The sequence below is a fragment of the Nanorana parkeri genome, unplaced genomic scaffold (genome assembly GCF_000935625.1).
Source record: "Nanorana parkeri isolate BGI_ZX_2015 unplaced genomic scaffold, ASM93562v1 scaffold1376, whole genome shotgun sequence".
Classification (NCBI taxonomy): Eukaryota; Metazoa; Chordata; class Amphibia; order Anura; family Dicroglossidae; genus Nanorana; species Nanorana parkeri.
Window position 1 is genome coordinate 648 of NW_017307644.1, and position 10,344 is coordinate 10,991.

At 43.0% G+C, this 10,344-nt stretch overlaps 1 non-coding gene across 1 annotated transcript; it reads left to right on the top strand.

Moving 5' to 3' along the window:
- Nucleotides 1-289: 289 nt before the first annotated feature.
- On the top strand, nt 290-360 carry TRNAG-GCC. The gene has a single exon. It is a non-coding gene; the product is annotated as a tRNA-Gly (tRNA).
- Nucleotides 361-10,344: the final 9,984 nt, after the last annotated feature.

The following is a 10,344-nucleotide window of genomic DNA, read 5'->3' on the forward strand; positions in this document are numbered from 1 at the left end:
GAGTAGATAAACTGCTAGATATCTAAATTGGACATTTCTCTCCAAAAAGTCTGTTAATTTCTGACACCTTAAAATTCATTTGAGAAATGCGCTCGCTGGAATGCAATAACCCGTGCATGTGGTGGCAAATCAAAATATTGCAAAGACCATTTTTCTCATTTTTTTAAACAAATTTATTCAATGAACTTAGTTAGGTTTAGTAGAATATGATAGAGTCGACAAAGCTTGCCTGATGGTTAACGTTACTGACCCATCATGCCTTTGAGCTTGCTGAAAACACAAAGGGAGAGCACCGATAGTGTAGCGGTATCATGCAAGATTGCCATTCTTGCGACCTGGGTTCGAGTCCCGGTTGGTGCACAAAATCTATTTTAAACATTTAATGTTAGGATTACATTACAACAAGAAACTTCCAGCAGCATTCCCAAAAAAGGTTTGCTTGTACATTCCAGCAATCACACATCATCTAATACTCCTCATGATTGCCCACAGGAATGGGACAAGGGCGAGGAAGTGGCTTCAAAAGCGACATGTGGAAGACATTTAAGATACGTATGCCAAGAGGAAGGTCAAGGGCATAGGCAACCGGGTTCACCCTACGGAGGATGCGAAAAGGTCCAACAAAACAGGGGGCCAGTTTCGGAGCAGGCACCTTGAGGTTGAGATTACGAGTCGACAACCACACCCTCTCCCCAACTCGGTACAAGGGAGCAGGCAAACGTCTCCGGTCAGCCTGGGGCTTCTGACGCTGAGCAGAGACCCGTAACAACTCTTGAATCCACACCCAAGAGAAACGGAGGGCACGAAGATGATCCTCCACAGCCGGAATGTCCTGTGGAAAGAACGACTCAAAGGGCTGGAACCCATAATTTGCCATAAATGGAGACATTCCGGAGGACGAGTTGATGGCAGAGTTTCTGGCAAACTCTGCCCAGGGTAGCAGATCAACCCAATTGTCCTGATGGTCAGAGATATAGCAGCGGATAAATTGCTCCATGGCTTGGTTGGAACGCTCAGCGGCACCATTGGACTGCGGATGGTAGGCTGAGGAGAAGGAGAGGTGAATACCCAACTGAGAGCAAAATGCATGCCAGAACCTAGAGACAAACTGGCTCCCGCGGTCCAAGACAATCTCCCTAGGCAACCGGTGTAAACAGAAGACCTCCCTGGCAAACACTGAGGCCAGCTCCTGAGTGGTAGGCAGCTTCTTAAACGGAACGCAGTGGCACATTTTGGAGAACCGATCGGCAACCATGAGAATAACCGTGTAACCTCGCGATGCAGGAAGGTCCACAATAAAGTCCATGGCCAGGTGAGACCAGGGACGCTCCCCATTGGGAATGGGATGCAGTAGACCCAAGGGTAGGTGGTGGAAAGATTTGTTCTGTGCACAGACAGAACATGCAGCCACATATGCGGCTATATGAGTGTGGAGAGATGGCCACCAGAACTGACAGGAAACAGCCCAGGACATCTGGATAGCAGCAGGCGTCCAATTGTGGGAATCGCTGGCCGTTTTAGTCAGATCTGAGATGGGTTTGGCCAAAGCGGAAAAGTTCCTGATATATTTCCGATAATAGTTGGCAAACCCAAGGAAACGCTGAATAGAACGGAGACCACTGGGGCGAGGCCATTGCAGAACTGCCGAAACCTTCTGAGGGTCCATTGAGAACCCTACAGCAGAAATTATATAGCCCAAGAAGGTATCCTGAGACAGGTGAAATTCACATTTCTCAAGCTTACAGAAAAGCCCATTCCTACATAACCGTTGCAGCACCCGTCTGACATCCATGTAGTGTGATTCAATGGAGTCCGAATAAACCAAGATGTCATCCAGATAGACCACCACGCATTGCTGCAACATATCGCAAAATACATCATTAATGAACTCCTGGAAGACAGCGGGCGCATTGCACAAGCCAAAGGCATGACCAGATATTCATAATGACCTTAGGTCAAGCTTGGTAAAGACCGTTGCTCCCTTGAGGCAGTCGAACAATTCGGTAATCAACGGAATCGGGTATGCATTTTTGACTGTGATGCGATTGAGACCCCTATAGTCAATGCAAGGTCTCAACTTGCCCCCTTTTTTCTTTACGAAGAAAAAGCCAGCATCCGCTGGAGAAGTGAACTTGCGAATGTGTTCCCGGGAAAGCGCGTCCGCAACGTACTCCTCCATTGCCTTATTCTCCGCAAACAGAAAGAGGATAAACCCTGTCACGAGGGGGAATGGCATCGGGTTGCAAATCTATAGCACAATCTTAGGGACGATGAGGAGGAAGAGCACCAGCGTGCATCTTGTCAAATACATCCCGATACTCATGATATTCAGAATACACAGAATCCGAGGAGATACAAAGTACCTTAACAGGCCCATTTATGCAAACAGCTCCACACTGTGGAGACCAAGAGAGGATCTCGGCCGACTATCAATCAAAGGTCGGATTGTGCTGCTGAAGCCAAGGGAACCCCAAAACCACGGAGTAGTGCTGGGATGAAATAACCTGAAAACAGGAAGATTCCCTGTGAACAGCCCCAATCGCCATCTCGACCGGAACAGTCTCGTGGGTAACCTGCGCCGGTCGCAGGGGTCTACCATCAATTGCCTCGATGGCCAGTGGAGTAACACGAGGCTGCAGGGGTATGGAATTCGCAGCAACAAATGTACTGTCAATGAAATAACCGCCAGCACCGGAGTCCACCAATGCCTGTGTAAGCGCTGTGCCCCCTGTTCAGGAGAGGACAACTGTGATTAGCGGTTTATCTTTACGGGAAGTCGGGGATGAGGGAATTCCACCCAAGATCTGCCCCCGACAGGACCTTAGGTGCGAGCGTTTCCCGGACAGGTCGGGCATGACTTCAGGAAATGCCCACTGAGACCGCAATACAGACACCGGCCTTCGCCTCCTAAAGGCCCGCTCAACCTCAGAAAGGCGAGTGAATCCCAGCTACATAGGTTCACTGCCAGACGCACCATATCTAGGAGGCGTGGGAGGTGAGGGAAGTGAGGGAGGAATGGGTGGGAAAGAAAATGTAGGAGCCAATCTGGTTGAACGCCTCTGCAGGCGCTCCTTAAACAAAGGTCTCTCCCTGAGCCTGGTATCGATCAAAATCAGGAAGGAAGCGAGAGCCTCAAGCTCGTCAGGGAGATCCTTAGCCGCAACCTCGTCCTTCAAAGCATCAGAGAGACCATGCGAGAAGGCAGCCACCAGGGCCTCATTATTCCAGCCCACCTCTGCAGCCATGGTACGAAATTCAATGGTATATTCAGCTACGGTTCATATACCCTGTTGAATGGACAGGAGCTGCTTTGCAGCAGAGGCAGAGCGAGCAGGTACATCGAATACCCTACGAAAGGAGGCAACAAAACTCGGGTAATCGTGTATCACGGGTTAATCGTTCTCCCATAAGGGAATCGCACATGCCAATGCCTTGTCCGAGAGCAACAAAATCAGGAAGCCCACTTTTGGACCGATCAGAAGGAGACCATCTCAAAATATATGCCCACTTGGTTTAGGAAGCCATGACACTGACTCGGTTCACCCCCATATTGCTGCGGCAGGGGGGCTGAACCAGTCATCCCTCTGGTAACAAGGACTTCAGCTGCAACTGCAGGAGCAGGAGTGGCAATAGGAGCAGCAGCAGGAGGAAGGTGTGCGGTGTGTGCAAGCAACTTCTGCAACGCCTGAGCGAACTGACCCAAAACGTGATCTTGTTGATCGAGCCTGGAGACCAGCATAGGGAGCATGGGAGTAGCTGCATAGACAGGATTCATGGCCCTTGCATAATGTCATGGGAGCCAGGAAACCAGACCACATGAAAATGCAGGTAAAATAAAGTCGTTTATTTAAAGGAACATAAATAAACATTCATCAGGGAACAGTGGCAGCAAGGTCAGGAACAAGCCGGTCAACTCCAATGCGGGTACATTTTCCGAGCAGGGATCATGTCTAAAGCGGGTATTCGTCCAAGCCGGGATCAAGTCCAAAGCGGTAGTCGTCCAAGCCGGATCAAGTCCAATGCGGGTAGTCGTCCAAGCCGGAATCAAGTCCAATGCGGGTACATCTGCCAATGCGGGGTCGAGAGACAGAGGATCAGCCAGGCCGGATCATACACAGACACACACAAAGGAACTCAGACTGCCAGAGATGCACCTTGGAGCACAAACGCAAGGGCAATGAACCTGAAGCCTGAGCAGACTGATATAGTCAGGTGTTGCCACATCATCACTGTGCGACGCCCAGGCAGCAGGCAAGCGATGATGCAATCAGAGGTTATAGGAGACTGCAGTCTGCACATGTCCAAAATGGCTGCCACCATGAGGACAAGGTAAGACCTTGACAGTACTTTTATAATATCCAAGCTATATTCATTATATATTGTTTGAGTGTACCCATTGAAATATATTAGCATGTCATATTAATATGGTGGGTTTATATTTTAAGTACATAGAAATAGGTGGATATACCAATGTATTTTATCATTTTGTTTTTGAACCACTGTGTCTTGACACAAAGATGACTTCACTTTCAAAGAATTTGGAGGAAAAATGTTAATTGCCATGGTTTAGACTTTCTTAAAGCTATATATCTATGAGGAGACTATAAGTCTGAAAGGTGCTGTCACACAATAGACCACCCTATTATATTTATGGTTTTGTCCAAGGCTTAGGTCAGAGGTTATCTTTAAGGAATAAAAAATGTTTTTATTTTTTTTTAAATAGATTGATGAGCACTGTTTTTGATTGGAGTGAGAGGAACAAAATGCCACAAATCGTTACATAAAACACTAGGGGAAAACAGGAGGTGGGTGTAGGGGAGCTGGAAATCAATAAGAAAATTATTAAGGAACACTACAAGATAAGTAACACGGGGTAAATTAAAAAGGAAGAGAGGGGGGACACTGGAAGGAAGGGGAGGTTAGGAAGGGAGGGAGGGAAGGGAGAAAGTAGGATAAGAAATATGGAACACTTAATATTTGGTGAAGATATGCTTTAAGCTCTTAATTAGGATAATGGCATACACAAAGGGAGTTTATTAATAGAGAGGAGTAAGGGGATATGCTAGAGGGTAGAGTCCTCCTCTGCTGCCCCACCCCCATAATAACACGTCTATCCCCCCCTTCCCCTCCCCCCCTTTTTTTCCCTTTCTTTTCTCCTCTTTTTTCTTTTTTTTCTTTTCCTTTCTTTTCTCGTCTCTCTCTTAATAACTTATATGAAATATATGAACATAATGAGTAATTAAATATGGTATGGAATAGGTGCTCGGGTGTGGCTTAAGGCATAGTCGCACCGCAATTGGTAGCTTTTACTCCTAATAGGGTGCACAGTTGGACATTGTCTAGGCCCAACTGTGTAAATGGGACATAGATTGTCCAAATATTTAGGAGATGGGCATATGGTGGGAATGCGAAGGGGGGAGGGTTCTCTCTCTTTTTTTTCTCTCTCTCTTTTTTTTTTCTCTCTCTCTCTGCATTATTGGTCTCCACATTAAATTGTTGGTTTACTTTATGATCTCCTAAAATGACAGTATTGAAATGGGTCTCCCTGAATGATAGGGGGCTACACGACCCAAGTAAACGCTCGCAAATTCTATACCATATGCATAAAAAAAGGGCACAGGTCCTGTTTCTGCAGGAAACCCACTTTAAGGACGTAAAAGCGCCTGGGTTACAGTCTCAATATTACCCCTAGGTGTATACTAGTAACAATGCAATAGGTAAATCCAAAGGGGTTGCTATATGTTTTCATTCTACAGTACCATTTCAGCCTAAGCAGATTGAAAGGGACAAGGAGGGTAGATATATCTTTTTAAAGTGTATTTTGTATAGTAAAATGGTTACAATGGTAAATGTGTACGCTCCTAATCAAAAACAGATCCCTTTTATGTTGGCATTGCTGAGACAGTTGGAGGAATTCGCAGAAGGTATATTAATATTGGGAGGGGATGTTAATTTTCCCTTAGAGCCAGAAGTGGATACAATCGGGGCGGCGGTTTCAATTTTCATATTTACAACTAAAGAGAATGAAGAATGCCCTGTGTCGTTTACAATTGGTTGATATATGGAGAGTCTTGCATCCCAACCACCATAAGGTCTCGTTCACACCTAGGTGTATTGCATATGTGCGTCTGTCGCATGTTTTTTTACCGCGATTGGCGGTAAAAAAAGTTGAGCGACCGTCGCACGTTTCCAAAGGCTAGCGAACAGTATATGACAGAAGCGCCAGCGGCATGTGTCCAAACACTGAGAATATCTGCAGTGATCTCAAAGTAAAACGCAGGTGGGGCAGGCTCCAGACAGGCTCTGGGGAAGCCTCAACTCTGGAAGAAACAAAATACAAAGAGCGCCTCCATCGCGTAAAAACGTTTTAATAAAGTGGATTTAAACAAGTAAAACCATACTCACAAAGGTAGAATTTTTACAGGCATGAATAGATAAAAACGTGAAAAGCTTAGCCCACCGGCTGCTCTTCCTCCCTGAGGTTAACGTTTCCGAGGCCACGCCTCCTTCGTCAGAACCAATAGGGAGTGTTCAGTTGGTTCCCTTTTTAAAGCGCGACTCAGCTCAGGCTTACCATTAAGAAACACCTGGGGTCACTGGGATTCGAAATGGATTTTCCCGCTAAAGCTAAAGGCATATTACAAATTATCCTTAAAGCTGTATATGTAGCTGAAAAACTGCGATCATTTACATATAAAAAAGATTTGCGTGATACCATGATCGAAAGGAAGAGGTTTCTAACGATAAAAATGCAAATACAAATAAGAATACAAATGTTCACCCAAATATACTACATACTAGGGATGCACAGATACTTTTCGAGTACCAGTGCAGATACTTGGCATTTTCATGAGAACTAGCAGGGTTGCAGCGGTTGCAGCTGGGACCTAGCTCTGGCACTCCACCACTGTCCTGAAATCATTAGTCTGTATTGTTTTAGAAAAACTGTCACATGACAATAAACAAAAATGTATCAGTACTCGTACTTGTAAGTACTGGGCAAGTACCAGTACTCGTACTCGCAAAACTGGTATCTGTGCATCCCTTTATTTATATTTTTAAAAACAAAATCATACATTAAAACAGAGATGTACAAATCCCAGGAACTCTGTGTCCTCCTTACAAATGACAGCTGCCTCCTAATTTTTGAATTTTTCTCTAGTGTAGTCTTGGAGCTCAAAGGTATCGGTACATGTACTTGTACTTGTACCGACTACTGTACTTGGTATCTGTGCAACCCTACTACATACATATCTTAGCATAGGATTTAAAAAGCGAATGCTAGTTTTATACATAGCATAAAATAATAAAAATAATTCAAAAGTTTTTTTTTTAAATATATAGCTTTATGAAATGTATGATAAAGATAAAGGAGTGTTTTCATGAGATCGGGGATATGTACCGGGAAATTCTGTCTCAGTTTAGCGCTGCTGCACGAAATGGAACAATTAAATTATTCAGAGTCTATAATCATTAGACTAGGTAGTGGGAAACAGAAACTAATTAGTATCCTAACGGACCTTATAATTGGTGGTGCTGTTATATTATCATGAGAGGTTAATAGAGGGAACTATGTTCATGAAAGAGGTAAAATAAAAAGTTTTTTTGAATCTGTATCTGGACCTCAGTTGCAGTATCACAGAGCCGTGAATTGTAGTGAAACAAATGTAGCAAGATCGTTTCTTGCCCATATATTTTTACAACATAGTTTATATTGCAAAAAAGGGGCCTCTAGGTAAAATGGGAACAAAGCTGGAGGGAAAGCACAAATGCCGTGAAAACGAAATGTATATATAACATTAGTCTATAGTGTTTCATAATGTCATTTATATAATTAGAAGAGAGCTTGTTTTGCTCGTTTTTTGTGCATAAATAGCACATAAATAAATAAGGTTTAATAGTTGGACCAGGCTGTATGTATTAGAGAAAATGTACGGCATAATTTTTTGTACTTATTCCCTATATCCAGTAGGCTTCCCTGCCGTAGGGAAGCCTACTGGATATATACCCTAAACAGTCTATTTCCAATAGGACTTAATGAGGGGGTCGAATTAGCCACGGCAGTATGAATGGTCAGGAAGATAGTAGGCAAATTTGTTCTAACTACAATCCACCTCCTTTTTGGATTATACTTTTGAAATATACATTTGGGTACAACCAGATATGGATTTCTTATTTACGATGCTCCCATTTGTTTTTATTTCCACGTTTTTATTTTCCAGATATTTATTTCCACATGTTCATATATTTTTATCATTATTATTGCCGTGACTATATATTTATACATATTCTCTTCTGTTTATATATGGATTCATGCACTCCTGTCTACTTTTGGGGCATCTTTTAAAATTGGTGGGGAACATATGTACATATTGTATACACTATACTGACCATAATGCATTCATTTATAGTTGCACCTTCACCCCTTTAAAAGTAAGCTATGAGTACATTTTCTCTAATACATACAGCCTGGTCTGTTAGTGTATGAGTTATAGTTAAAAGAAAATAAATAAATAATATAAATAGATAGAAAAGTAGTACTATTACATTGCTAAAGGGGGCTGCAGTGGCACTCAAAAGTGTTAAAGACTAACCCAACTTAACCGCAGGCGCTAAGGGGGGAGAAGGGGGGGAGTATGCATTTATGTTATAAATAATCTAAATACGCATATAAGGGATGATATCACGTCAAACAGAAAAAAAAAAAAACTTTTGAATTATTTTTATTCTTTTAGGCTATGTATAAAACTAGCATTCGCTTTTTAAATCCTATGCTAAGATATGTATGTAGTAGGGTTGCACAGATACCAAGTACAGTAGTCGGTACAAGTACAAGTACATGTACCGATACCTTTGAGCTCCAAGACTACACTAGAGAAAAATTCAAAAATTAGGAGGCAGCTGTCATTTGTAAGGAGGACACAGAGTTCCTGGGATTTGTACATCTCTGTTTTAATGTATGATTTTGTTTTTAAAAATATAAATAAAGGGATGCACAGATACCAGTTTTGCGAGTACGAGTACTGGTACTTGCCCAGTACTTACAAGTACGAGATCTGATACATTTTTGTTTATTGTCATGTGACAGTTTTTCTAAAACAATACAGACTAATGATTTCAGGACAGTGGTGGAGTGCCAGAGCTAGGTCCCAGCTGCAACCGCTGCAACCCTGCTAGTTCTCATGAAAATGCCAAGTATCTGCACTGGTACTCGAAAAGTATCTGTGCATCCCTAGTATGTAGTATATTTGGGTGAACATTTGTATTCTTATTTGTATTTGCATTTTTATCGTTAGAAACCTCTTCCTTTCGATCATGGTATCACGCAAATCTTTTTTATATGTAAATGATCGCAGTTTTTCAGCTACATATACAGCTTTAAGGATAATTTGTAATATGCCTTTAGCTTTAGCGGGAAAATCCATTTCGAATCCCAGTGACCCCAGGTGTTTCTTAATGGTAAGCCTGAGCTGAGTCGCGCTTTAAAAAGGGAACCAACTGAACACTCCCTATTGGTTCTGACGAAGGAGGCGTGGCCTCGGAAACGTTAACCTAACGTTAACCTAAACGTTAACCCCCTTTTTATCTATTCATGCCTGTAAAAATTCTACCCTTGTAAATATGGTTTTACTTGTTTAAATCCACTTTATTAAAACGTTTTTACGCGATGGAGGCGTTCTTTGTATTTTGTTTCCGAAGGCTACTTGGCTGTATCCCAATGGAAACGCGCAACAAAACGGCCCAAAGTAGTACCTGTACCTTTTCAGGCGTGGGCCGTTTTGTAGCGCGTTAGGGACGGGCGGAAATACGCCAAGGTGGGAACGAGACCATTGAATACAATGGGATTTATATTTTTGAGCGTTTTGTAGAGCGTTCGTCGAGCGTAGAACGCGCTACAAAACGTTCAGGTGTGAACGAGGGCTTACAGTCGTATAGATTACTTATTGATTTCCCACCATGCACTTCCATGGGAACCACAAGCTAATATTGATCAACAAATCTGGTCAGACCATCATCCAATTACTTTAATATACAATTTGTGGACCAACCTACTCGAGGGTTCACATGGAGATTAAATTAAACACTACTTAGAGATGAGGAGATTGTGTTGGCTATAAAGGAAACTATTTCTAATTTTAAACGTAATCATGAATGTGACAATACGGCTTTCCCGATTAAGTGGGAAGCGCTTAAGTGCGTTCTAAGGGGAGTGTTTATATCCCATGCTACTAGGATGAAAAGGGCCTGTGAGGCGGAGGTGGCGGTTCTGCTGCGGGACATATTAAGCTTGGAAGATAAACATAAAGCAAATATGACTATATATATACTTTATGCCCTGGAGCA